Source organism: Microtus pennsylvanicus, chromosome 4 (genome assembly GCF_037038515.1).
Source record: "Microtus pennsylvanicus isolate mMicPen1 chromosome 4, mMicPen1.hap1, whole genome shotgun sequence".
Classification (NCBI taxonomy): domain Eukaryota; kingdom Metazoa; phylum Chordata; class Mammalia; order Rodentia; family Cricetidae; genus Microtus; species Microtus pennsylvanicus.
In genome coordinates this window covers 20,543,768-20,568,456 of record NC_134582.1, presented here as the reverse complement: position 1 = coordinate 20,568,456, position 24,689 = coordinate 20,543,768, and the positions used below count along the sequence as shown (strand labels likewise).

The 24,689-nt window shown below is 44.9% G+C and overlaps 1 protein-coding gene and 1 long non-coding RNA gene across 5 annotated transcripts in view; one reads left to right on the top strand and one right to left on the bottom strand.

The window, feature by feature from the left end:
- Positions 1-24,689, bottom strand: part of Alpk2 (alpha kinase 2) — a 111,833-nt gene that overhangs the window by 47,341 nt on the left and 39,803 nt on the right. The window lies entirely within an intron of this gene.
- The window catches only part of LOC142847632 (uncharacterized), a 39,318-nt gene continuing 38,819 nt past the window's right edge, over positions 24,191-24,689 (top strand). Inside the window, exon 1 of the long non-coding RNA XR_012910269.1 lies at positions 24,191-24,277. This is a non-coding gene — a long non-coding RNA (uncharacterized LOC142847632). The remainder of the gene's footprint in view (positions 24,278-24,689) is intronic.

Genomic DNA, 24,689 nt, shown 5'->3' with positions numbered 1-24,689 from the left:
GGTTCCAGATGGGTGAACAACCATCCAGTCTGATCTTGGTCTAGTATCTCTTTGCTGATAGAAGGAGGAAGGCTTGGTTTTTTTTCCCCTTTGCTTGCTCACTCACTCATTCATACTCCTCTTGAATCCCTGTTGAGACACTAATCTCCGTCTTGGGGAAAAAAAATCCCCCTAGACTGCATGTCTTGATTAATGTGTATCTTCTGTGGGACCAGATTTCTTCATCACCGCTAATTTAGTGCTGGGTTTTCCTGGTTCTTAGAGGCCTAAGTTGAAGCCTTGTGCTCTCCTTTGGGTAGAGAGCATAGTAGGGACATTTTGTGAAGCACCGGCAATAGTCAAGGTTTCCAGCATATGGCACCACGAAGACATCAGAGCAGTGGCATTCCTCTGGCTTCATATACTGAGGATGGGTACCTTGGCATCAAGATGTGGATGGATTTGCAGCAATACAAGGTGCATTTGAAGAGTTAGGGTTAAACCCTTACACATGTGTTTGTTTAAGTAGAGTTTGTGTATACTAGGTTTGCCTCAAGCTCGATGTGTAGCCAAGGATGGCCTTGAGCTTCTCACCAACCTGCCACCACTTCATGAATGCTGGGATCACAGGCAGAAGCCATCGTGTCTGTTTTTTTCAGTGTTAGAGATTCACCCAAGGCCTTGTGCATGCTACCCAATCACTGCTGAGCTGCATCCCCAGAGAGGACCAGAGAAAAGGTAACACTAAAAATTTAGAGGCCCTTTTACGTGGACCCATCTAAACAAGCTGCCCCCCTTTGTAGAGGAAAAGACAGTTAATGATTCACAAAGAAGTTTCTGGGAAGCTGGTAGGTGGAGAAATACTTTGGAACAAAGAAGAAAGAAAAAGCACCTAGATGCCTTGAGCAAAAATCGAAGTGAAGTGTTGCTTGCGTGTGATAACTTGAACACCCTCACGCTTTATTTCTCAGAGGCATTCATATATGTTCTCCCTTGATTTTATCTCTGGAACCAATCTTGCCTCCTTCATGGGTTCCCAATCACATGCAGGGATTTAATGGATGCATGAAAAATAACAAAATTTCTCTCTAACTAAGCCTGCTTCTGATCTACTATCTCAGACACCCGTGGGGATGACTTTTAGCCTCCTACAGGCTAGTCCTCTGCTACCCCTCCATGAGGAGGCAGACATGTGGCTACCAGCTCCTGCGTCTCAACAAGGAAGTAGGGGCAACTCTCCTGTCCTCACAGCATCCCTTAGCCTGTGCTAATGATTCTGATACCAAGACAAAGAAAGTCAAGACCCAGAGGTCCCTCAAAAAAATAAAAGAAAAGAAAGGAAGGAAAGAAGGAAGGAAGAAAGAAAGAAGGAAGGAAAGAAAGAAAGAAAAAAGAAAGAAAGGAAGAAAAGAAAGAAGGAAGGAAGGAAAGAAAGAAAAAAGAAAGGAAGGAAGAAAAGAAAGAAATTTAGAAAACTGCAAGTGCCAAAGCCCAGCAGGAGAGAGTATTGTCCTGCTTAATAAAGCCCAAAATCCAGTTTTTGGCCTGTTTGCTTCCCTCAGCACATTCTCACTATTGTTTCTTCCTCCAATCGCCAATCCTATCTCTTCCCTCAGTGACCTTTGTGTCCTGAGCTGTGTTAGAAGAAGGTTCTAGAGGTGAAACTGGGGGGAGGGGGATCTAATCACCACCTCGTTACACCATTAGCGACTATATAGATCCCCAAAAGTTGCAGTAACACGTGACCACAGTGTGGTGACTCTAAACAACATGCATTATTCTCTCTGTTCTGGAGGTTCTAGACTGGTCAAGTCATCATCCCCGGGGATGTGCTCCCTCTGCAGGTACTAAGGTACTAAGTAAAGATTCTCCTTGCCTCCTCCGGCCTCTATAACTCCCACAATCCTCTAGTTCCCTGACTTGTAGGTGCAATGCTCCAAACCCCACCTCTGTCTTCACATTCTCTCTGTGCCCCCTCCTGTTCTTGAAAAGATACAGTTCCGGCACACTCTACCCCAGTCTGACCTCATCTTGACTAGCAATACCTGCGAAGACCTTCTTGGTAAATAAAGTCTCCTTTTAAGATTTTAGGTAAATGTACACTTAGAGCAGACACTTCTACCCATTGCCATTCTCTTCTGAGCCAGCCGGCCCAACCACATCCATTTATCCATCCCTACCCTGCAGCGAAGCTTTGCCACTTCATTGGGCAACATGAGCTTGAGAAAAGTCTAGAATGATATTCTAACAGCTGCTCTCCTCTAGCGGTGAGGCCTGGGTCTACAGACAGCACAGACTGTCTTGGAAGTAGAATCCAATCAACCAAAATTCTACCCCTTCTCTCCATCCTTGCCACTAGCACAGCCTTCCAGAGCCTGAAATCAGCACCGGGCACTTCTGAGGTTCTTGTCAAGAGCTCCCCATGCCCACGCTGAATGTTTCCCAGCTGCCAAGGGAGTCAGAGAGTCCCACTAGTTTGTCCTCTGATTTCAACCCCAAAGCAGGAATCGAAGAGATGAAGAGCTAAGTGGTTCTTATGATGCTTATTTTCCGGTTCAACCCCATATACAGAATGGTAAATGTGAAAGCACTTGTTTTTAAACCAGCACTTAAAAAAAAAGCCCCAGATCTCAAGACAGTATCAAAATACCTGTGCTGACTCAGAAAGATAAAATTTCAAACATCAGCAGAAAGGGGAACTTACAGAATTTGCAATTTTACCTCCTACCCCAACTCTTACTCCCTTCCCCAGCTCGACAGATGTGGTGGCGGCAGTCAATTGGAGGGGGTGGGAACATGGCTTTTCATGTTTCTGTCTTGACTCTGGCTAGATTGAGCTCAAGCCAACCCATAGGGTAAGCCCTGTGTGTGTTTGGACCTTCAAAGATGAAGCAGATTCAGAGTCTGTCTCCAGATAGCTCACAGAAGAGCATCCCAGCTGAGGAAGCCCTTGAGTGGACTATAGAGATGGGTTCACCAGGATGGAAATGACATGGGATGGGGAAAATTCATTCTAGTTCTGGGAAAACGGTTGCATGTGTAGAGGGAGATGCAGAGCAGGTTAATCTCCTGACTACACATTTACCAGTTCCTTTATTTCACAAATACACGCTGGAAGCCCTGTATGCTCCAGGCATGGCCCTAGTGTATCAGCTACTTTTCCGGTTGCTGCAACAAAATACTCAGCAAAGGTAGCCTAAGGTGGAAGGGTTTATTCTGGCCACACAGTTTGAGGATGCAGTCCATCATGGTGGGAAAGTCATGCAGGAGGTTGAAGCGTCTGGTCATGTTGCATCCAGAGTTAGGAAGAAGACGGCAATAAATGTTTGCACTCAGCTAGTCTCCTCTTATTTACATTTACAAGGCTGAGCCTAGGGGATGACACCGCCCTCCTTCAGAGTGGCATTTCCACCTCAACCCTTTCAAGAGAATCCTTCCAAGATGTGCTCAGAAGCTAACCTAATCAAACAGTACCTTCCAGGTGTGCCCAGAGGCTTGCCTCCTGGGTGTTGTAGAGCCTGTTAAGGTGACTGCCCATATTAAGCATATTAAACGTCACCAGGAAAATCCATGTTCTTGGAACTTACGTTCTGTCTCAGAAAGTGTCCGAGACTTAGGCTCAGCGGCTGTTCTCTGACAAGAATTATTGAAAGGAAAACTATGGCAATGGCAGATAAGATGAGCCCAAGTACAGCTTGTAGCTGGAGAGATGGAGGCAAGGCTGAAACTGCAGTCCCCAAAAGATACAGTTCTAACCCCTGGGACCTAAAGTGAGCATGACCTGACTTGGAAACACAGTTTGCAGATGTAATCAAACAAAGGAAAGGTCACGCTGGAGTAGACTGGTCCCTAACCCAATGACTGGTGTCATAAGGAGAAAGAAATCTGAGCCCACTCACACAGGAGGAAGAAGGCCGTGTAAGGATGAACGCAGACACTGCAGTGATAAACTAGGAGCCATGGAGCACCAAGCACTGCCAGCAACTGAAAGAAGCTAGGAAGGAGCATGTAGCGGTTTTTCCTGAGGAAAAACCTCCTTTCCTGCTTTGTCGGCATCTGCAGGGGACATCATGAACTGCTGCTGCAGGACGTGCCTGTGTCCTTAAGGTCTCCTTCTCTCCCCCATGGTTGGACTTGGCCTTGCTTACTAGTGCATCCCTAGCAATACGACCAGTTCTAACGCTATTGAGTAGCCAAGAAGTATCTGTTGGATGAGGGAGGGTGAAAAAAGAAGGAACATTTTGTCCAGAGACTTGAGAGGAGAGAGAAATCACTGTCCCAGGAGGAAGGAGGAATAGAGAAATCACTGGCCTGGCAACTCAGAAGAAGATAAAGATGGGATGCCTTAGCTTCCGGCTTCCCAGAGCTTGCTGGGTGACACGGTAAAGGCCCTTTGAGGACATGGCTGCACGGTGCCTTGAAATATGGAGCATTTTGGAGCAGCATTTAAAGAGCAGGAGCCAGAAGTCCTGCAGACACATGGGCCAGGACAAAGGTCACTCCCCATCAGTGACCCCAGCATACCCACAGCTCATGGACAGTGCTTATGCATCTTGCCATGGTCCGTGGGTATGAGGATCAATGATAAACTCGGGTGACTTTCTTTGGAATCTACAGAGGGTGTGTGCCTCGAATGGTCCTTCAAACCACTTACACCTAAGTTTCCCTCAGTGTTTTCCAGTGACTTCTGTGTGGTTTGCTGTAAAGCTGCCTGAATTGCCTTTGTTAATTATTTGACTGTACCTAGAGGAGCAAGGTAGGACCATACAGCTGTTGTGCACATGTGTGAGGTAAGGGGAGCTTTGGGTGGCTTCTGTGGGTGCTGTGTGGTGGTGGCCAAAAGCATTTGGACAGAGCCGTGTGTCTCTTGTTCAGCAGCTGACTGGGTTTCTTCCCATTCTTTAGATCATAAAGGCCCTACCAGTTTCTATCCCAACCTTCCCAATATTATTATTTCTATGCACATCACATTCAAGTTTAACTGGCCCTTGCCTTCCATTAAGTCTCTAACCTGGGCATTCTTTATAGATATGGCTAATTCCATTGGACGTTTATCTGTTCAGTAAACACTGTCTAGGGTCAAGCTTCTTCTTATAAATTCTCCTTAGCAATTAGGTCTACTTAGTGTGTGGATCTGGAAGCATGAACCACTACTGTCTTAGATGTGTGTTCAAATTCACGTTTTTACTATTATAGCAGTCAACACAGATTAAAGTGATGGCAGTGAGGTCTGATGGCAGATGGCATCTGGGTACCCGCAATGCTCACATGCAAACATTTCTTGTCCTGTCTGTTTTTTCTGTTCCTTATTAATATGCAATACCACAAAAGATGAGCAGTGTACAATATGGACCCATGGCAAGCTATCCCAGAGGAAGAAGTTGTCACACCTGGCCTCAAATGAGGCTCTTTTCCAACGTTACCCACTTATTTAAATGTTACTGTAGAGGCCTCCTACTCTCTGAAACTCCTCTCCAACCAGGAAGCATTCATTGTCACTTGTGACATTTGTCACCTGATGGGGAATTGTAGACTGGCGTTGTTTTGCACATTCCCAAATATGTGATGTACGTGGCCAGCACCACGACCTCTTTCATCACCCCGCCCTGAGTGCTTGCCTTGGGAATGGAGCCAGTCATTGGATTTATGGTTCTAACTATGAGGATTGTAGGCTTGGTTTTGTGTTTTTGTTTTTTGTTTGTTTGTTTGTTTTTGTTTTTTGTTCGTTTTGTTACTATTTTTTTTTAACTAGTCAAATTCACTCAAATGAGTAATTAGGGCTGTGAAGCTGAACTGTCCCTGACACGCTCGTATTTTTAAAGTGTTTTTCAGTAGATGCCAGTATTTTGGGACCCTGTGGGTCTTTTATAAGATGGGTCCTGGCTGGTGGAAACAGATCACTAGGAACAGGCCTTTGAAAGCTTAGCCCATCCCCTGATTCTGGCCCTTTTCTACTTCCTGGTCCATGAATCACCCCTGGGTTTCTCCTTACCTTCTCCATCATAATCCACTGAAATCTTATTCAACAACAACAACAACAACAAACAAAATAAACCTCTCCTCCCTGACTTGGTTTTCGTGGGGATACCATCACAGCAATGCAAAAGCAAACAGCACAGCATGCCTGCCCCCCCCCCCAGCATGAGCACCTTATGGTGTGATACAGAAAGAAAGGGTACAAAGTGGCAAATATGTGCCCTTTTCCTCCCAAAAACCAAACTGTCACCTTCATGAGAGAGGACCAAATTCATTGATGAGTTTTAGCTCCAAAGAGAGTCAAGGGTGTCAGACCTCAAATGGAATTGGGGATGCTATTTAAGTCAGTGGGAGACTAGGAAGGAGTCGTTCAAATCACAGAGCCTGGATAAGAACAGGATTTATCTCATGGGGCAGTTGAGATAATGAAGCGAGCTAACCCCAACAGAGGACTTAGCAGAGTCCCCAGCACATATTTCAACTCTGATTAGTGATTGGGCAACTGAAAACTGGGGGCTGGGGGAGGAAGGACAGGCTAAATACTTTCTGGGGAAAGCCCTAAGCCCTTGTTACTCAAAGCCCAGTCACTGGAAATCCCTGGGAGCTTGTTAGAATCACACCCCAGGCCTCCCCAGACCTGCTGAGGCAGAAGCTGCATGGTGACTTGCCCCTGGAGAGAAAAGGCAGTCTCCTGTGTGATGCCCAGAAACTGCAGATCCCTGCCCCTGGTGAGAGAGGGAGGGAGAGAGGGCCACGGTGCAGCTGTCCTTCCCCTCTGCAAAATAGAGCTGGGGGGGGCGGGGCAGGCCTTTCATCCTAGCCCTCTGAGACAAGGGAGGTGGATCTCTGAGCTCGAGTCTGGTGTACAGAGTGAGTTTCAGGACAGCCAGAGATCATAGGGAAACCCTGCCTCAACAAACAAATAAAATTAAAAACGACACAACAACAAAACACTTTTTATCACTTGGCATGTTTAAAAAAAAAAACAACTCAGAATAAAAAGTTATCCCCAACCCTAAACCCTTTTTCTCTCCTTCTCTTCCACATCTGACATCCCAAGGCCAATAACCTGTGCCCTCAAAGTAGAGGGGAATGTGTCCTCCTTTGTCCTGTAGCTTGCTGGTAACCTGATAGACAGCCCCAGGGCAGGGTGGCATGTTGTTTTTTCAAATGATATAAGAGACACAGAGGAGCCTGTCCAACAAGCTACAGGGCTGCCAGGATGCCAACTGGAACGCCTAAGCCTTGGCAGCAAGGGCCACCTTAGCCCAGGCTGGTGGCTACAAATAAGGCTGCAAGAGCGGAGGGATAAGTGACCAACGATACCTCGGTGACAAGTGCTGCTGCTCTACACTTGCACAGAACCAGCAGGCCATGGCTAGGAACGCACAGCGTATAGGAATCCTTCCTTTCCTTTGGAACCGAGGCACAAATCCTAATGGTGGCTACGTGGTACGTCCACACTTGCTAAACCCATAGGATAAACGACATCAAGAGTGAGCCTCAAGCAGAACTGTGACCCCTGGGTGGCTGTGATGTGTCCTGTGGCTTCACTGGCCAGAGGGACGAGGAGCCTAGCCTAGGGTGGAGGTGGGGAGAGAGCAAGAGCTGCTGGGGAAGTTTCGTACTTTCTACTCAGTTTTGCTTTAAACTAAAGCTACTCTAAGAAAATAAAGTCTGCTTTTAAAGGGGAGGGAGAGATCAGCTGCAGAAGAGAAAATAAAACCAAGGCCGGACCTGAAGCACTGTGTCATTCTTAAAACTCACAGTAACATCTGGGCACGATGACGCATGCCTTTGATGCTACCTACCACTCACAGGAGGCAGAGACAGGCGGGTAGATCTCTATGAGTTCAAGGCCAGCTTGGTCTAAATTAGTAGTTCTCAATCTTCCTAATGACACAGCCCTTTAGTACAGTTCCTCATGCTGTGGTGATCCCCGACCATAGCATTTTTGTGGATAACTCATAACTGTAACTTTGCTTCTGTTATGTAATGTAAATAACTATGTTTTCCAATGATCTTGGGCAACCCCTGTGAAAAGGCCATTGAACCCCAAAGGGGTCGCTACCCACAGGTTGAGAACCACTGGTCCAAATAGTGAGTTCCAGGTGAGCCAGAGCCACAGAGTACTTGTCTCAAAAACAGAAATAAAAATAAACAAATCACAATAACAGAAATAGCATGAAGCTGGGCCATGTTCTCCAGCAGCCTCTGGCCAGATGTAGTTAGCAAGCATTTGAAATGTGCCTACACGACAAAGAAACTGAATTGGAAACTTATTCGATTTTAATTACTGTATATATAAATTTAATTAATGCATACATAAAACACTAGTATATGTGATTCTACTTGGAAAAATCTGAAGTAGATTTGTAACATTTTGGAAATACTAATTTATACTTTCAACTGGTAGTTGCATGAATGCTAGATACAGATCAAGTGTTTCCAACTGTATATAGCTAGCATTCAATTAAGGCAGGCTACAGGTATAAAATAAATGCCACATTCTGAAGACTTAGAAATATCCAAAATACCTCATTAACACTTTTTACATAGATTACATATTAAAATACAATTATATTGAGTTCAAAAATATTATTAAAGTTTATTTCATTGGGTCTGTGTCATTTAAAAATGCCTTTGAAATATATAAAATTGCATTTGCACTATTCTCAATTAAATTCTCAATGGGAATACAAAAAAGGGTATAGCTAGCTCACTTGAAATTAAGTATAATAGTTTCTCAAATGCTATGTAGAGTTACCCAATGGTTCAAATCCAAGATATTTGCCCAAAAGGACTGAAAACATCTCTACCCTAAATAACACTCTAGAGTGTGAGTGCTTATGCAGAATTAGCCACCAAGTGGGGGGGATTCAAATGCCCAGCTCCTGATGGCTAAGAGACACATCGAATCCATGGACTCCGTTATTCGGCTAGAAAAAGAAATACAGTCGATATTTCCACATGGATGACCCTTGGAAATACTGCACCAAGTGAAAGAAACCATGCTCACAAAGCTATATGAAGTATGGTTCTGTTTTATAGGAGATGTCCCAGATAAGAAAATCTGCAACCACCGGAAATAATCAGAGTTTTGCCAAGGATAGGGCCTAACCTCTAATTCTAACCCATACCTATTAGGAGTTTGTCTCCTTTGGAGAATAATGAGGATGTTCTGGGATCACATGACGTTCATAGTTATAAGCTGTTAATGTCCTTCTCAAAAGATTACATATGCGTGGCCGGCATCCATTTTAGCTGGACAGACCTGATTTAAAATCGAAACCAGAAGCATCTGTCTTCATTGCTATTTGTCCCTGAGGAGGGCGACGGAACTGAGCCAGAGCTCAGCAACTCAAGGTGACTTTTCTCTCCTTTACCTCTGGGAGGCATGTGGCAGACAACTGTGGGCAGACATCTTTGACAGTAGCTTCTGGGGTGGGAGGTGAAAGGTTACCACTCTCAGGGATGCTGCCTAATACCTTACGGTGTACAGGCCAGCTGCCCAGTGAGCGTTCCTACCCACAGTGTCGGTCATGAGGAGCTACCCAGAAGTCACCTGCCCCAATCACCAGGTTTCACTATCTCCACCCATTTTTCTGCTTCCCAGGAATCACAGTTTGGACATGGCCTTCCACAAAGCTAACCTGGCCCACTGTTCCTGGGAACGGTGGCTCTGGGTCTATGAGGATCGTATAAGTAGTTCCCTGGGAACTATCACCCATCTTGGAGCTATTGGTTGTGGAGATGTTGGCCATGACCTGAAGTCCTAAAAATCAAGTTAGCCCCCTCCAAGGTAGACGTGTTTTCTTTTCCATGACAGATTTTCCAAGTCCAAAACAACAGGACTTACGATCCTGAAGTAGAACCCAAAGAGAGATGCCATGCCTTGCCTTGAACAACTTTGTTCTCAGATCACCTGTTCCGTCTGTATTAGCTTCTGATGGCTGCTCTAAAAAGTTAGCAGAGTTAACGGTTTAAATGTACTTGAATTTAAAGTACCTGAAAAGTCAGTATGCAAATTCCTCAAATCTCAGGCAGAGTGAATTCCCCAACTCTGGAAGAGTTAAAAACTCACGGGCATTTTGGTACGTACCTATAATCCCAGCATTTAGGAGCCAGAAGCAGGAGAATCAAGAGTTCAAGGTCAGCCTGGGATACACCTACCGAGAACCTACCACAAAGACAAAGAAAAAAGAAGTATATCAGTTTATTATCTTGAATCCTAGAGGTCAGAAATCCATCCTGCGAGGGCTAAAATCCAGATATCAGTAAGGCTATGTTCTTTCTAGAGGAAACTTTGTTTTTCCAACCTCCAGGGAGAGCTGGCAACCACTGGCACACGGTACCTTCCTTACCTTCGGAATTTGAGAAACAGCATCTCCTAATTTCTCTCTGACTCCTCTCTTATTTTCCTTCTTCATTTATAAAGACCCTAGTGGTTACATAGAATCAAAGAGTTCAAGACACTCTAGTCTCTAGCTCAACAACCTCAACCCCATTCATCTGTGTAGTATGGTGGCAGGTTCACAGCCTGTGAGGACTGGAGAGCGAGGCCTTTAAGGGCGCGAGTCTGCTGCGGCACCGTTAAATGGGCTCAGGCGATCTGTAGCTTTCATTTCATATGGAAACGGAACGGAGAGTTTTTGTTTTTCTAGAGTTGGAGAATTTACTCTGTGGTTGTTTGAACGCTAATGACTCCCGTGGGCTTATATATTTGAATGCTTAGTCACCAGGGAGTGGAGCTGCTTGAAAGGATGGGGTGGGAAGTGTTAGTGAAGGTAGGTTAGGAGGTGTGGCCTTATTGAAGGAAGTGGTTGTCACTAAGGGTGGGTCTCTCTCTCTCTCTCTCTCTCTCTCTCTCTCTCTCTCTCTCTCTCTCTCACTGTGTGTGTATGTTGTGTGTTTGTTGTGTGTGTGCCTATGGATCAAGACCTCTTAACTACTTCTCCAGCGCCATATCTGCCTACCAGCTGCCATACTCCCTGCCATGATGATAATGGACTAAGCCTCTGAAACTGTAAGCAAGCTCCCAATTAAATGTTCTCTTGGATAAGCGTGGCCTTGGTCATAGGGTCTCTTCACTGCAATAGAATCTGAGTTTTGAGGAATTTACATACTGATGACTTTCCAGGTCCTAATTCTCAGTGGCTCCACGGTCACTAAGTGGTTTGTAAACTACTGTTCCAATAGTTATACCTCTTTCTAGTTTAAAATAAATTATTATGACTCTGATCCTTATTTTGGGGTGGTGGTTATTTACAAAGTTCCTGAAATTTTTGCTGCTTTACATAATATTTTCTTATATCTTCCCACTGACAGGTACTGGTTGTGCCCAATAAAGCCTCACTCTTACCCACAAGGAATTTACAGTCTGGCTAGGGCGTTAACCAGGATGCTGCCAACCCCATGGGGTAGGATTTATTGCAAAGGCTCTAAAGTCAATAAAATCAACAAGGAGGAGTCATAAATCACAACTGCATGGTCATACAGGAGATTAGAATCTCAAAATGGTTATGAAACAAGGAACGCTGAACATGAGGCATTCATGAGTAGGCCAGCATCCTTCAAGGCCAACCCTTTGAAGGGAATGCCCTCAAGGGACGTAGCTCAGTTGGTGGGCTACACACCCAAGATGCATGGATATGTGGGTTCTGTCCCTAGCACCATATAACTGGGGACAGTAGTACATGCCTGTAATTGTAGAACTCAGGAAGTGGAGACAGGAGGATCAGGAGTTCAGGGTCATTCTCAGTTACATAGTGAGTCTGAAACAATTTTATACTACATGAAATCCCATTGCAAAGACAGGGAGATGCCAATAGTCTTTTAGGGTGTGGGAGATTTTAGGAAGTTCTCAAGAGAGACTTTAGGAAGTTGTCTTAATTAGGATCCCGCCCCAGGAAAAGCAGATCCTGATGTGTCAAATTAAATGTAGTTTGTTTGGGAGTTGACCCCAAAAAACATGGGACAGCAGAACTAGGAGACAGGAAAACCCAACCAAACCAAACCAAACAGTGCTGGGAAACAGTGCACGAGTGAGCATCCTACCTTGGAGGGCAGAAGAAAGCCTTTCTTGGAATCATTACCTGAGCATGAGGGACTAAGATATTATCTAATAATTCCTACCCCTACTTGGTTAAGAATTTTCTAGATTTTCAAATGTGCTGGTGAGTGTGGCCAAACAACCTCCAGATCACAAAGAAGGTTCACAGGCGGTAGAGAGTTATTAGATGCCTGAACTGCCAGGGGATCACGGAACTATCCTCCGCATCAGGAATAATTAAGTCACTTCCTAAATGGTCCAGTCAATAGGATCTTTTACCCAAATGATGCTGTTTCCTTTCAATCATTCTGATGGTTTGAGTAGGAATGGCCCCCAGAGACTCATGTGTTTGAAGGCTTGGCCCATAAAGAGTGGCACTATTAGGAGGTGTGGCCACGTTGGAGAAGTGTGTCACTGTGGAGGTGGGCTTTGAGGTCTTACACGCTCAAGCTAGGCCTAGTGTGGTAATCTCCTTCTGCTGTCTGCAGATCAAGATGTAGAACTCTCAGCTTCTTCTCCAGCACCGTGTCTGCCTGCATGCCACCATGCTTCCCGCCATGATGATAAGACCTAACCTCAGAAACTGTAAGCCAGCCCCAATGAAATGCTTCCTCTTTTAAGAGTTACTGCCTCCATCATGGTGTCTCTTCACAGCAATAAAACCCTAACTAAAACAGTAGTAATTCACGGGGGCCATGATCTGCCTCGGCCTCCATTCTTCTGTGGTTTGCAATCATCTGACTTCCTTATGGGACTTGAATTCCAATTTTGCCACTTAAAATGCATATACCCTGGTTATGCTCATTGCCTGCTTTGAGCCTGAGACTGTACAAACAGTGAATTCATATTTCTTGTGCAGCTGACACAATGCTTGCTTCTCCTACCTTCGGTGCAAACTTCTGACCAGGTACAGAAATTGAAATATCATCTCGGTCCCACCCTCTCCCCATCACCACAAAAAGAAAAACAATGTCTAAGAAGCATTAATAAGAATAAAAGAAAAGACATTTCTGAGATGGTGTCACCATGGAACATCCAAAGTATACAACTAACAGGACCTCTGACTTTCGGTTTAGTTCTAGTAACTGCACTTCATTTGAATGCCACGCCATGAGCATGGTGCTAAGACCATCACAAGAGTGTAGGGCTGCTAAGACTAACTCTGCTGTAAACTAAATGCATACGATGCTCTTGGAGACTAGGGTGGCTTTGTTAGCCCAATAATTTTATTTTTATTATTGAGCCACTGTACATATTTTAATTGATAAAAATGGATTGATATTGATAAAAAAAATTGCCTCTTTGCAGCTAGAAAGGGCATACCAATCTGCACACCCACCAGCAGGGCAGGAGAAAACCTGTTTGCCCACAGGCTTATCAGCACGAGCTACTATAGCTTCCAGAACAGTCTCTGAAGACTGAGATAGGGAAGAAGGGAGAAAATGAAGGGAGGGGGAGGGGATTGGCAAATTCATGGCACATTTACATACCTTTTAATGAACTGCTTGAGCCCTTTGTCCATTTAAAATTGGGGGGGGGTTTATATGTGTGTTTTGTATATGCACTACCTGTATGCAGTGCTTTTGGGGGACAGAAGAGAGCATTGGGTCTCCTGGAGCCTGAGTTACAGATGTGAGCCACCATGTGAGTGCTGGGAACCAAACATGGGCCCTCTAAAAGAGCAGTTCTTTTAACTGTGGAGCCATCTCTCCAGCCCTCTTTCTGTCCACTTTTGATTAAACTATTCATATTTTCTAACACCATTTTTTTTTCACGTAAGACTTTCCCTAAGGTTTCCCCTAAGTCTGCGTTGGTTTTATTCTGTCTTTTTGGGTTTTTAGAAATGGTCTCATGTAGTTCTAGCTGGCCTTGGACTAAGTAGCTGAGAATGACTGTCAGCTCCTGATCCACCTGCCTCTACCTCTGAAGTGGTAGGATCACACCCAGTAACGTGTAATACACTCACTCCATACTTGGCTTTCTTTGTTTATAAATACAGCTTGTGGTTGGGGTTTGTGCAAAGCTTTTACATCACTGATTTCTCCTTTGCTTCCTTCTCATGGTTGGAAAGGCTCACTCTTCCTTTCAGTTCACTTGAGGCCCATTCTGCCAACAAAATCAGGAATTTCTTGGGAGTCGGTGCTTTGGAAATTAGAGCTATTTACACTGAGTCCCTCCACCCCGGAGTGAAGAAAGGGTAAACTGACCAGCTACACTTGCCCACCAGAGCCAACAGTGAGCATGGCCATCTCCAAGTCTTGTTTCTTCTTCTTAGAAAAAGAAGGAAAAAAAGAAAAGCTGGGTGCAGCAGAGCAACTCGACCCTTTAATCCTGGTACTTGGGAGGCTGAATCAAGAGGGTCTTGGTGAGTTCAAGGCCAGCCTGGTCTAATTAGTAAAGTCCAGACCAGCGGAGCTACGTAGGGTGATACCATCTCAAAAAAGTGGAGTTTTAAAAGATAATCAGTCTTCGATTATACCAGTAATAAATTAGCTACATAGGGTGATACTATCTCAAAAAAAGTGGAGTTTTAAAAGATAATCAGTCTTCAATTATACCAGTAATAAATTAACAATTTCCTTAATATATTAAAACACTATTAATAATTCCTATCTATGGGTTCTCACCTCCTTCCAAGAGTTAATTGCATCTGTCACTTTGATGTGTGTCCTTGAGGCAGACCAAGCAGGTTAGCATTTTGGCACTCCCACCCACACTATGCACTAGCTCCAAAAAAAATGGATCACCTCTCCTAACCACCCCTCAGTAACTCCTCTTTGGGGACCAAACACAGAAACATAGCCTGAAACTAGGGAAACTGGACTGATCCGGTCTGAATTGGTTTTCAGTGTGTGTGTGTATATACAGTAAGGCAAACTCTCTGAGTGAGCCGTCTTACGCCTAAACACGATCAGGTGTGCGCACGATAAAACCCAGATGCATTGTGTGGAAAACATGCACAGTAAACAAAGGCTTATGTAGCCCAGGACTCACTCAAAACAGGAAGTCACCCATGCCTCGCCCCTCAGTAACATCCTCTCCTCCACCTGAACCCAGCGAAGCACGCCCTGAATTGCAAGCCAGCGGCCTTGAGTGAGGCTCTGAGAGCCTGCTGCAGCGAAGCAGCTTCACCTGCCTGTGCTTTCACTTCGCTCTCCAGTGAAATCTCTACTGGACTGTTACTTGTTCCAGTCCCTTCTGCTTTCGTTTCGTGTGAATTTTGTTGCCCTCTTCCCCTCCCCGCATACAATCTCACCCTCTACTCTCATACCCTACTTTCTAGTTTGACGTCCTAGATACCCAAACACCCACACACATTTATATACACACACATATAAATACACATCTAGACTCTGCCCGGGAAATTGTACTAATTTGTCTCCCTGAGTCCGGCTTATCTTGCTTAATGACTTCCAGTCCCATCCACTTTCCTACAGATATCATGATCTCACTTTACATAGACAGGAATTCCATCACGTATATACACACTTTCTTTTCCCAAGCAGTTTTTGACGAACATCCAGGCCAGCTCCGTTTCTTAGCTAGTGTGAAGAGTTTGGCAATACACACATACAGGCAAGGGTCTGTGTGCAGGGCCAGCTGAGGGTTCTTTGGGTTTATATCCAGGAATGATATAGCTAGACCACATGGAGTTCTGGTTTTGGGTTTTTAAAGAACCACATTGATTTCCCGAGTGACTATAGCAGTTTATATTTCTACCAGAAGCGTCTAGGGGTTTCTTGCCTCCCCCGCCCCAGCATTTGCTATCATTTGATATAATATATACTATGACAGACTGGCTTTGGGACACAAACTGGACCGTGTAGTATGTATTACTTTGTAATAAGCCTTGTTAAATTGTGATGTGGCCATTGTTTGAACAGGCTATGTAGTCTGTCTAGACATTTCTCTCAACATGGCCTTTAAGGTATGGTCAACCTGTGGCCCACACATGTGACTGCATGAAGCTGAAGACAGTGACAAATGGGGCCAGACACTAAATCATAAGCAAGCTTGAAACAGTATGAGACTTTCTGTGATCAATTCTTTGTTTTGCAACTAGATCGCAGTTTTTGATCATAAACTTTGTACATGACATCATCGCGTCACAGAATCAAAAGTTCCCATACACACGACGAATTTCATAGCAGCCATATGTTACAGAGTCTGCGGGTGAGCGTGAAGGCTTGCGTAAGAATAAATACTGGGAAGTGAAACTGCCCCATCATGGCCAACAGTTCTCTTACCCTTAAAAAAATCAAAACAAAACTGCCAAACTATGCACCTGTTAGCAAATATAGCCACATCCCCATAATCTCAACTTGATGCTATCATCCTTTGAGATTTTAAAAAAGTATATTTATCTCTCTGTGTCTCTCTCTGTGTCTCTGTCTCTCTCTGTCTCTCTCTCTGTCTCTCTCTCTGTCTCTCTCTCTGTCTCTCTGTCTGTCTGTCTGTCTGTCTGTCTCTCTCTCTCTCTCTGTCTCTCTGTGTGTGATTTACAGATCTAGTCCCAGGACAACCAGGACTGTTACACAGAAAAACTAAAAAGAAAAAAAAAAGAATAGTTTCTAATGTTTTCCTTATTGGTTTATAGGATTTTTTATTGTTTAACCAAGAGACCCATTAGAAACTCCCTGAGGGCCACTGGGAGGCATCAATATTTTCCTTCATGCCTATTTATCAGCATTGCATGTGTTAATATTCCCTAAAATGTGAAAGGCTGTGTTATTGTAAACCCATTTGCAATGCAGTATTTGACCCTTTATTCATACTGACTCATCTACTTATGTTTTGGTGGCTGCACCACCTTGATGACCACAGCTTTATCACTTATTTCAGCCAGTCTGTGATTGGTTACTTCAATGTCCTTTTCCCCATCTTGTTTCAGAGATGCAAGCTCATCTTCAGTCACAGAAACACCCCAACAAGCCAATCAAACCTGATTATGGCTTCTAGCTCCAGCCAAAGGCAGTAGTGCAGGATGGGTTACAAGGACCCCGAAAGCCCAATGACCTTCCTCATACCATCCAACCACAAGTATTGGTGAGGGGTGAGTTACAGAGACCCTGAAAGTTCAATGACCCTCCTCTTGCTAGCTCTCCTGCTGTCATCCAAATCCCTGTTGCTGTACTCCTCAAAATAAAACTCAGCTGCAAATGACACACCTGTTCTGGATTAGTTACAGTAAACCAGGGTCTGTGTTTATTTCAGTTGCACGGACAGGTGAAGCACAGGCCTTGCTTAAAGCTGGGAAGGGGAGAAAAGTTGCGGTCGTGAGGGAGGAGGGGCTCTTGTTCCTCGGAGGGTGGAGAATTAAGCTTTGTGAGCCCCAGTCTTCCCATTGTTTCCACACTGGGCGAATTTTTACAGAAATAACCCAGATTGCAGTAGTCTCTCTGGATTTGCCTAGTTAAGCACACAGCTTCAAACTGAACTACCCTCAAGAGTCACTCTGGGAACTTACTAAAAAGGCAGATTTGGTGTGGGACTCAGATGCCTGTGTCTCTGTATAAATGACCCCGGCCTTCACTTTTCAAAATGGCCCCATAGACTCAGAGCAAACTTGATGTTTACTCTCCTTAGGTCCCCGGAGATGTCCCTTTGTCAGAGTTTTGGAATGTTTCTGTAATGAACTGGTGTGGGGGAATACCAGCTTTGAGCTATGTCAACAGTAGCATGATGTCGGTTCCTTTGCAATACCTTGCGAGGCAGAGGGAGTAGCTGCACTAAATGGGAGTTGCTGGAATAAATTACAGAATAGAACCTCAAGCAGAAAGTAGAGATGACATTTACCAGCTTTTGCTATGATAGCTGGGCCCTGTCGAGAAATTTGTTCCAGGGTCTGGATTGTCGGCAGCTGGCCTCATATCTAAGAGTGTGTGTGCAGTAAGCGGGCTCTGAGATCTGCTCCTGACTTCTGTCTGCCCCAACTAAAAGGTAGTGAGGATTTGCAGCCCACGTCATCCTATCATTATGCTATCACAGATAGCCAGCCAGTTATCTCAGATTTTAGAATGATCTATTTTCCAAATGACCCACAAGGAATTTACTTCCATGTTCTCGTATGTCAAGCGTGAAATTTTGCCGGATGTGAGGTAGAGCCCAGGAAAGCAGAAACATTTTAGCCCCAGACTTGTCTAACCTTTTGACATTGAGATCCAGCATTATTATCTATAATGCTCATACTCAAGAACTGCACAATTGAACTCTAAAAAAAAAATCACACAGACACAAAAAAAAATCTCATAACATTTTAAGTTAGCTTACAGTTTTGTTTGGGGCCCCATTTATAGCTATCCCACGATGTATGTGTCTCATGGACCATAGGCTGGACATACTTAGGTGAACAATCCCATGACTACCATTAGAAAAGTGGTACTAACTCATCTAATGCTTTGTTCCATAGCTAAAATTTTGGAAAGTTTTAAGGTGAGTATAACTATTCTTCAGGTCTCTACACCTCTGCTCAGCAGGGTTCAAGTTGAAGCCCCCAGGGTCTGCATCTCATTCCATGTGTGCCTCAAGCCTCTCTTTCCGGGTTGTGTCTTAAGCTAGCTGAGCTTCTATATTGGCATCATGCCCAATCCCCACCACAGGGATAGCCACACGGACATCAGAATCTCCGAGGTACAACTTCAAAAGTCACCACACAGGGTTCTGAAGCACACCTCGGCTCCTGCACCATGGAGGTTAAAGAATCAGCTGAGAGCTGTAAAAACTCTCAATGTCCGAGCCTCACTGCAGTCCTGAGGGCTGTGGACCTCTGGTGGTAGACAGAACACAGGAGGCAAATCTCAGGAGATTCAAAGGGAACTGAGGAAAACGCTTTCAGATATTTGCTCATTCATTCATTCATTCATTCATTCATTCATTCACTTTTATCCCCAAGCCAGGGCCTCCAGCATGTTAGGGAAGCACTCTCCCACTGCCCTTCATCCCAGGCCGCTTAAGAGCTTTCTAGTCTAGGAAAGATGTTGTGCCCTGGAACCGTGGTGCTCACAGGAACGTCTGAGAGGATGGAGTTTAAAGGCAAATCTGAACTGGCTTTTTGGAGCCCATTTCCTATGGGGGAGGGGGTTCCTTGTACAGCCTAGATACAGGGGGGAGGGCCTTGGTCCTGCCTCAACTTGATGTGCCAGACTTTGTTGACTCCCCCTGCGAAGGCTTACCCTCACTGAGGAGTAGATGTGGTATGGGGAGCAGGAGGAGGGGAGGGAAGGGGAACTGGGATTGGTATGCAAAATGAAAAGTAAGGCAGAGGTGGTGCACATCTTTAATCCCAGCACTCAGGAGGCAGAGGCAGGGGGATCTCTGTGAGTTTGAGGCCAGCCTGGTTGGTCTACAGAGTGAGTTCCAGGACAGGTTCCAAAGACACAGAGAAAACTTGTCTCAAAACAAAACAAAAAAAAAAAAAAAGAAAGAAAAGAAAAAGAAAAAAGATTATTTTTAAATTTAAAAAGTAAATAAATAAAATAAAAGCAAATCTGATTCACCAGGATAACCATGAGGCTTGGAAAACTTGAACTTAGAACCAGATGACCCACAGACCACACAGAAAGATTGAGGCAGCAAGTACTAATTTTGTTTGGTTGTTGACACGGAGAACAGCGACTACAGGGAGCCTGAACAGGATCTTGCCCATCCAGGACAGCTACTGGTGTTTGGAAGACATGGTGTAGCTGGTTTTGTGATTTAAAACAAAACAAATGTTTGAGTCCCTCCCTGCCTTGGGATGGTGTTGACAGGAGGCTCAACTGCCACACGCCCTAGGAGAAAGACGAGCCTGGGTAGCCTCTGCCCTTCCTGCCATTGTCACCCGGGAGCTGGCTTCTCAGTCCTCTGCAGCCACTGTTTTAACTGCTGTTGTGAAACCGACACACCCTGCCTGTGACAGGTCAGTCCACACAGGTTGGAAACTCTGACATGCGCATTCTTGAACCACCTCCCAAGCACGTGTGCCGGACGCATGTGAACCCCAAGTTTCAGTCATACTTCCAGGATTTTAAATTTACTCAGCCCAGAAGACAAACTGCCACATTACAATACAACTGGGGACCAGGAGGTGAAGACAGCAACTGGCAACTTTAGGGGACAGAAATTCAATACTCTGTAGGAACTGCGCTATACAGACTTCAAGGTCTTTGTCCCTCTGCCTCTGTCACAGTAGTTCCCAACCTTCCTAATGCTGCGACCCTTTAATACAGCTCTTCATGTTGTGCGGACCTCCGATCATAGATTACTTTCGTTATTACTTCATAACTGTAATAGGCTACTGTTATGAATTGTACTGTAAATATCTGTGTTTTCTGCTGGTCTTAGGCAACTCCTGTGAAAGGGTCATTTGACAACCCCCCCCCCCAAGGAGTCATGACCTATCATGCTCTATCATTGTTCTATCACCATTTTGTTTTGGAGATTTTGTTGGAACTTTCTGAGATAGGGTTTTGATATAATCAGGCCATCCTTGACTTTACTCTGTAGCCAGCCCAAGCTGGCTTGGAACTTTCCATCCTCCCAGCCCAGCCCACCGTGGGTAGCACCATTCCTTAGGCAAGGGGCGCTGAACTGTATAGTGGAGAAATGGAGAAGAGTAGAAGCAGGCCAGCGAGCTGCGCGTGTTCATTTGCTCTTGCCTGTGGGTGTGATGTGACTAGCTGCTCCAAGTGAACTGAACAAATCCTTTCTCCCTTAAATTGCTTTTTCTTTTTTTTTTTTTGAGGTATTTTATACAGCAGCAGGAATGAAACCAGGGCACCCGGCTCTGGACTCAGAGAAGTAAGAACTTAACAACAAATGTTTTATCCACGACAACAAAACAGAAATTGACTCAAATGTTCTTTAGTTCGCAAGTCATTAAACAAACTCCAGGATGCACAAGCCTCACATAAGACTGCTTAGCAAGAAAAGGCTTGAACTTCCAGCACACACAACCTGGATGAATAACTGGGGATTGTGCTAAGGGGGGAAATTCCCCAGAGGTTACATACTTTCTAATTCAGTTTCTATAGGATTTTAGGGTTGAAGGGCAGATCAGTAGTCACCTGGGATAGAGAAGAAAAGGGCAGGAGGGGTATGGGTTCAGTGAACAGTTCAAGGAGACACAGGAGATCTCTTTGATGGAACTATTCTGAGTCATTTTTTTAAATGTGAATATACAGTTATCTTTAAAAAAAAGTCTTTAGTAAGGCATGAATTCTGAATGGGGATAGAGTACTTGTTGAAGGCATGCAAACCATGAGATTCAATCCTTAGCATTGCCAAAATCTAATAACAAAAGCAAAAGAGGAAAAAAGTCATAAAATAAAAGTGGTAATATCATTAGTTATTAAATGTGTTCGGCACTTTACATGTAATCTTGAATCCTTCAGACATTTTTGTTGTTTGTTTGTTTGTTTGTTTGAGACATGGTGTCAAACCTGAAACCTTGGCTGGAACTTGCTATGTAGACCAAGCTGGTCTCAAACTTATAGTGCTATGCAAATACTTCTTTTAAAAAATTCTTTTATTTTTATAATTTTATATGTCTGAGTATATATATAAAACATGTGTACCTGGAGCCTGAAGAGGCCAGAAAAGGGTATTGGATTCCCAGAGCTAGGAGGTTGTGAACCACCTGATATGAGTCCTGGGAATGCAACCTTGTTCCACCGCAAGGGCAGCAAGTGCTGTCAACTGCTGAGCCGTCTCTCCAGACCCCTTATGACACTTTAGCAGTGACATTATCACTGTTTGCTTTCCAGGTGAGAAGCCGAGAAGGTTTAATATGATTTTCCTCAGTGTCAGAAAGTAGTAGGATGGGGAACAAATCCAAGGCTCAAGCCCACACTCTGTCCGGTAGTACCCCCTTTGCTCCTGGGAGACACATTCTTGGACCTCTGGTGATGTCTGCAACTGTGGACGGCACCCAACCCTACCCTTCAGGGCCTTTTCTGTTACACCATGGACCAAGGCTGTGACTTTGAAGTCTGGGGCACAACAGCACAATGAGCAAAATGTCTTATTCTTCCTGCACCTGTGTGCAGGGCTTCTGCTGTTACCGTAGATCTTAGGCATCTCAGCATGCCGTTTCCTTCTCTTTCCTTATTACATTGGAAACTTCCTCCTTCCTACTTGAAGGGAGCACTTAGTGGCCTCTGTCTGACTTTTCCGAGGTGCAACATTACTCTTCCTATACTTCAAGGGCCATTATTGGATAAGGTGCCTGAACAAGCGCTGTGATACCACAGCAGTCAAGACTGCTCCTAAGGGACTGACAGGGGGAATACGTATGCAGTGTGGTTCTCTGCACAGATGAGGGGTTTATATGCTACCTGGGGCCAAACAAGATAACACAAGATGTTATTACACTGCTCAGAATGCCTTACACGTTAACTCTTATGAATGATCTTTTTCTGAAACCACAGATAGCAGAAAGGCAGATAAGAGGTAGGGAGCAACCGTACCAAGCATGACGAAAAGGGTGGTTAGTGACGGGGAAAGCAAGAGAGGACAGCCTCCGTGAGCAGCCAGGAGCGACACCTCTTCCCACTGCGTTCTCAGCAGGAGCAAGCTTCCGTGGTTGATTTCCTGACAGAGCTGAGTCAGTTGCTCTTGTTGAGGCACAAGAGGCTTAAGGTTAAAGCCATATTGGATCATCAAGACTGTAGATTTCTAGGCAAACAGGTCCTATCCATTGTCTGTGAAGTCTTGGCCAAGCTTGCGTTATTCCCAAGAGAACCCACATTGCCCTTTTATTTACAGCGCCCCCCCCAAGCATTTAGGACCAGCAATGATGGCTGTGGGAAAGAGGGGCATAATGCTGCATGTTGACTATAGGATGAGATGTGTCCCACAAGATCTTCCCCAGCACCTGACAAGCATGTCCCTTTGATGCTCTGTAGCTGCTGAAGCTCCCTCCTGCCAGGACAGGAGGGGAACTAGGTTTGGGTCAAGTGTTGCAGCGTGGAGAGAACTTGATACCCATGAGTGTCAAGGGCCCGCCTCCTGACAATACCGATATTGCCTGGGCGTTATCACAGCAGCTCTGGAGGCTGGGAAGGGGGTTGATAGGTACCAGATGGTGTACCTATTCCCCGGAATCCTACTGAGGAGCTGGAGGTCCATCCCAGTAAGTCTTGACTCCACAGAGAAGAGGCGTTGGAGCAGCTGCTGTGGTTGCGGTCACTGCTGGCACTGCTGGAACATTGACCCAGTAGCCCCTAGGACAGGAAACCTCACCCCACGTGTTAGCGGAGGAACCCCACCTCCAGGGATTACAACTCCTCCACCTGGCATGAGACCACCCCCCCATAGGACACAGACTGGCCTCTTCCCTGCTTGAGGGATACCTGTAGCCATGTCCCCTCCAGGATGAATCCCTTCTACCGGGAATTAGAGGCCCACTGTTCCAAGGAATGCGTCCACCAAGACACTAAAAGCCAAAATTGCACACCAACCACTAGTGTGCACAGGGGAATCCAGATGTGAGGTGTGGTGCTCCAGAACTGGGCTGCTCAAGCTTTTTGCACTCCCAAAACTCCTTTCAGCCCAAGAGATTGTATATGATCCCAGGGTATACACACAGGCACATAAAACAAGTACACAAATCAAGCATTTATGGATACTAGTTACTGATAATATAATATTTCACATCAATTCTTTGACACATAAGCAATGTTACCACTTATTAAAGATAAAAGTAAATTTGCATACTAACGAGATAGCTATGCCTGCTTAATTTTACCTAAAGAATGAAATCTTGGTTGAGTACTTGATTCCACAAGGTAGAAAGTATCTTTAATGATTTTCAGAGTTAATAGATATTTTGATTTTTGTACTTGTCAATAATGAGACACTAATGCATAAATATGTAGTACAAGGTGGCAAAATTATTTTTAGGGCTCTTTCTGGAAAAAAAAAGTTGTATATTCTGTCCTAACTCCAAGCTAAAATTTATTTAAGGACCTGTATGTGCACGTGTGTTCATACGGTGGGGAGCACGCATGCTCACGTGTGGAGGCCAGAGGCTGACATTGGGTAAATTCCTCAGTCACTCTCTGCTTTAATGTTTCTAAGATTTATTTTAATTATTTTTAAATTCCGTGTGTGTGCGCGCATGTGTGTGCGTGTGTGCGTGCGCGTGCGTGTGTGATGAGGGTGGAGTATATGCATGAGTGCAGTTTCCTGCTGAGGCGGAAGGCACAGGATCCGTGGCAGCTGTGACGCACTTTGAGCTCAGCTCCTCTGCAAGAGGACCTATGCTCTTGACCCATCTTTCCAGCCCTAAAGGTTAGTATAATTTTTTTTTAACTTTTTTAAATTTATTTATTTAACTTTATTATGTTCGTTGGTATGAAGGTGTCAGATCTCATGGAACTGCATTTTCAGACAGTTGTGAGCTGCCATGTGGGTGCTGGGACTCGAACCCGGGTCCTCTGGAAGAGCAGTCAGTGCTCTTAACCACTGAGCCATCTCTCCAGTCCCGGTTAGTATAATTTTTTTGAGAAAGTCTCTCATTGGACCTAGAGCTTGTCGCTTCAGTTGTACTAGTTGGCCAGCAAGAGTCAAGGACCTTTCTGTCTCTGCCTCCCCAGGAACCCCAGCCTCTACAGGTGCCGGGGGTCAAACTCTGGTCCTCATGGTTGTGCAGGAAGTACTTTCCTGGTTGGGCCATCTCCACAGTCCCCCATGGATTCTTTGA